General features: G+C 47.3%; 1 protein-coding gene across 9 annotated transcripts in view; it reads right to left on the bottom strand.

Annotated features, from left to right (window-relative positions):
- Nucleotides 1-5,000, bottom strand: part of pbx3b (pre-B-cell leukemia homeobox 3b) — a 91,923-nt gene that overhangs the window by 10,953 nt on the left and 75,970 nt on the right. The gene's annotated exons all lie outside the window — the stretch shown is intronic.

The raw sequence follows: 5,000 nt of genomic DNA, 5'->3' as shown, positions 1-5,000 counted from the left end.
CTTTGGGAAATGCTAGCACAGCAATAATCACGGAATAATAAAGAGATTACGGATGTTTTTTAATAGCCCTATAAATTACACTACTGTCGCCATGATGCTGGTCTCTCTCTCCTTCCCTCTCTCTCTCCCTCCCTCCCTCCCTCCCTCTCTCTCTCTCTCTCTCTCTTTCCCTCTCTCACCCTGGACCAGTCAAAGAGCAGCTGCCCTAATGAAGCTTTATTTAATTTCCACCTCTGTGCCTCCATTTTAATATCTCAGCCTCCACACAGACACACACACACACACAGACACACACAGACACACAGACACACAGACACACACACACACACACACACACACACACAGAAACATACACACACACATACACACACACACCCACACAGACACAGACACAGACTCAGACGCAGACACAGACTCAGGCACAAGTGCGACATCAGATCATTTCTATCCGCGGCGTCTCTGCACGCTTCTAAATCTTTAATATCTGGGCAATTAAAATTAATGACCATTCGGCGGCAACCACCATTGGCAGGCTCTGGCTTGACATGAATTGTTTGATGGGTTTACCTAGAGGTTAAACTAACAAGCAGGGTTTAATTGGAAGCAATGAAAGCGGTGGCCATCATCCTTCCTGGGTAACCTGCTTAGAGAGGCTTTTAAGGCTCGGCAAGGCATGGACCTGGGGTCCAAACACAGCAGGATACACACCTCTGCTCAGTGTGGAAGCTTTGCTCACGGCGCATCACACACACTCACACTCACACGCACACGCACACGCACTCACACTCACACTCACACTCACACACACACACACACACACACACCTCAGGAAAGAAAACATACTCTACCTCATGAACAGGGGGATCTTATGAAAAAATGTAATATTAAAAAATTGGATTTTGTAAGGAGGAGGGAATTTATGTTCAGTGGTTAATATAAGAAAGGGTGCATTTGTACAAGACAGATGGCTGAAACTACTTCATTTACATATTAAATTCAAACCAATTAATACATTAAAATACAAACAAATTCACCTAAATGAACCAGCAGTGGCTGTGTATATATCTGTCTTTTTATGCACTGGCAGAGAGGAGTGTGTGAGAGGAGTGTGCGAGAGGAGTGTGTGAGAGGAGTGTGTGAGAGGGGTGTGTGAGAGGAGTGTGTGAGAGGAGTGTGTGAGAAGGCTACCTGCACTGGCAGAGAGGAGTGTGTGAGAGGAGTGTGCGAGAGGAGTGTGTGAGAGGGGTGTGTGAGAAGGCTACCTGCACTGGCAGAGAGGAGTGTGTGAGAGGAGTGTGCGAGAGGAGTGTGTGAGAGGAGTGTGTGAGAAGGCTACCTGTGCTGGCAGAGAGGAGTGTGTGAGAGGAGTGTGCGAGAGGAGTGTGCGAGAGGAGTGTGTGAGAGGAGTGTGTGAGAAGGCTACCTGTACTGGCAGAGAGGAGTGTGTGAGAGGAGTGTGTGAGAGGAGTGTGTGAGAGGGGTGTGTGAGAGGGCTACCTGTACTGGCAGAGAGGAGTGTGTGAGAGGAGTGTGTGAGAGGAGTGTGTGAGAGGAGTGTGCGAGAGGAGTGTGTGAGAGGACTGTGTGAGAGGGGTGTGTGAGAGGGGTGTGTGAGAGGAGTGTGTGAGAGGACTGTGTGAGAGGGGTGTGTGAGAGGGGTGTGTGAGAAGGCTAGCTATGCTCGCAGTAACAGCAGCTGTGAGAGACTGAGATGCTAATGCTAATGCCTGAGCCATAACTTCTATTTAATTTTCCTGCACAGGAAATCAGAGACGGCCAGCACACACACACACACACACACACACACACACACACACACACACACACACAGACACACACACACACACACACAAACACACACACACACACACACACAGACACACAGACACACACACACACACACACACACACAGACACACACACACACACACACACACACAGACACACAGACACACACACACACACACACACACACACAGACACACACACACACAGACAGACACACACACACACACTGACATGAATCCCACTCAGGGTCCTCAGCGTACGACATGTTTATGCCCTCCATCCCGAGCGCTTGAGAGCACAGTAAACACAATCATCGCCCTCACACTCATCCACACAAATGAACATCCTGCAGGAGAGGACCAGCCTTCACACTGCTGCAGTGGCTGTGTGTGTGTGTGTGTGTGTGTGTGTGTGTGTGTGTGTGTGTGTGTGTGTGTGTGTGTGTGTGTGTGTGTGTGTGTGTGTGTGAGTGTGTGTGTTCGCAGGCTCTGTCTGAAACAACCAGCTGGATGTTCTATTTGGGTGTTACATATTGGCTGTTTTTTGCAGGCTGTTCTGCCTGTGTTTACCCACTGTCTGGAGTTACATACTCATTGCAGCATCAGCAGTATGGATATAGAATGTCTCTCTATCTCTTTCTCTCTCTGTCTCTCTTTGTGTGTGTGTGTGTGTGTGTGCGTGTGTTTGTTTACCTATATATGCTTGTGCATACCTGTGTTTGCGTGTTTGTGTATCTATGTATGTTGGTGCCTGTGTTTTTTTCTATATATGTCCATGTGTGTTCTGCACACACACACACACACACACACACAGACACACAAACACACACACACACACACAGACACAGACACACACACACACACACAAACACTCTCTCGTCTCGAATCGCCTCCCCTGATCGTTCCACTGGAGCCGTGGGTCACCTGACCGGGGGAGGCGAAGGACAGCATGGCGGCGTCGGGTTGTCATGGCGGCGACGTGCTGCTACATTAGCGCTCTCCAGCGCGTTACACGAGCGCCGCCATGACAACCCGACACCCAGGCAGCCGCGCTGGCGACGACACAGTGGAGAAGGTCTAGTAAATAATTCACCGTGGTTCCTCCACACACTGATGTGTGTGTGTGTGTGTGTGTGTGTCTGTAGTTCCTGCACAAGAGCGGGTCAATACATGGCTACTGTCATTTAAAGGGAATAGATGAACCTGCCTGTGCTCTCGATAGCACCAGAGAGATTTATAACGTCTTCTTTTAGAGAGGCCCCTTAATGAAAGCTCACACCTGACTCTTTATTAAACGTGCACGCACAGACACACACAGAGACAGACACTCACACACACACATATACACACAGACAGACACTAACACACACACACACATATACACACACACAGAGACAGAGACACTTACACTCACACACACACACACACACACACACACACACACACACACACACAGGACCACACATCTGTGTCGGTGTCAGTGACTAGACCTGCTAATATTATCAATAATAGAAGGAGCTGCATTAATACTTAACACATTAACCTGAGGCTGGCCTGCACTGAAAGAATAATGAGCTGAAATATTGATAAGTGTCGCTCCTTTGAACCACAGAGCATGTGTGTGTGTAAATGGGTTTGTGTGTGTGTGTGTGTGTAGTTGGGTTTTTTGTGAGTGGGTGAGTGAGTAAGTGTGTGTGTGTGTGTGAGAAGGTGTGTAAGTTTGTGTGTGCAGTTGGGTTTGTGTGTGTGTGTGTAGTTGGGTTTGTATGTGAGAGAGTATGTGTGTGTGTATGTGTGTGTGTGTGTGTGTGTGTGTGTGTGTGTGTATGTAGGTGTGTTCAGATGAGGTGTGTGTGTGTGTTCAGATGAGGTATGGGTGTGAGTACTTGACTCTGTGTGTGTGTTAAAGGATTTCAATGTTTTTTTTTTTATGTTTGGTAGCGTGTCTGTGTGTCTACATGTGTGTGTGTTTGTGTGTGTGTGTGTGTGTGTGTGTGTGTGTGTGTGTGTGTGTGTGAGTGTGTCACAGCACAGATAAGGCTGCCTAATTGGAAGGCCAGTGGCCGGCTCTACCCGCGCGCTGTCGGCCCAATTTGCACGTGTGGAATTGCAGACACACTCCGTCCCCATGCCCTCCGTACACAGCGTGCACGCAACCCTCCACACACACACCACACACCCCTGCCACCCTCCACACACACACACACACACCCCACACCCCTGTGGAAACAGTATCAATTATGCCCCCGAGCCACTCCACAGCACGGACATGGAGCTACACACACACACACACACACACACACACACACACACACACTTACACCCTTGCACCCTCACACACACACACACACACACACACGCGCGTGCTCACAGACCCATGCCGAGGGGGATAATGAGGACCTGATTAAGGAAGGTGACGAGCCAAGGAAGAGGGAAAGACAGAAACCCAATTATATCCATCTACTCCGGCTACATCAGCAGTGTCACCAAAACCACCAAATCCTCCCTGGAAAACACCATTAGCCTCATCTGCATCAGCGATGCCAACCAGTGGAAAAGAAGCAGGAGGATTTGGCATGAACTTGTTCGGCAAATAGCAGATCAAGCAATCAATGCCTCAGATCTCAGAAATCGCTAAGAAAACGCAGTATTAGCACCCAGTGAACATGTCCGATATAATTTTTTCAATGAATTATTCACGTTATCTCTAATCATATATTTTTTACCTCCAATCAATCATTAATCAATATATTACACTGCTTTTAGAAAGGAAAAAATAAGTACAGTATAAGATTACATTTAAATTTTAAATTATTCTAGAATCTTCAAATGGTGTTCCATTGCCTCTACAGTTACTGAGATGGCAGTTGGAAGTAGAATACTAGAAAAAATGAACAGAACAAGATCAACACTAACAAATCCAATGAGTATTCCAATGATCAATTGATTTGATTGATTTGATATAAGGTCCTGGAGTCGAGCCTCACTATTCCACTTCCATTTAGCGTTTGAAGTGTTTCTTTCAGGCCTCTATAGAAGCAAACCTTTCAACTTATTTTACGCTACTGGTGCCATGGTAAGTAGCATGCACACTGCCTATATCTGAATGAAATGAATTAATTAGAGCCTTTTTAATTCGTCATGGCCTTGATGGTTTACCGTGGTTCCCATGGGAACGTGTAGGTGAGAGAGAGAAGTGTGTGTGTGTGTGTG

The sequence above is a fragment of the Clupea harengus genome, chromosome 7 (assembly GCF_900700415.2).
Source record: "Clupea harengus chromosome 7, Ch_v2.0.2, whole genome shotgun sequence".
Classification (NCBI taxonomy): Eukaryota; Metazoa; Chordata; class Actinopteri; order Clupeiformes; family Clupeidae; genus Clupea; species Clupea harengus.
This window is presented reverse-complemented; position numbering and strand designations above follow the sequence as displayed.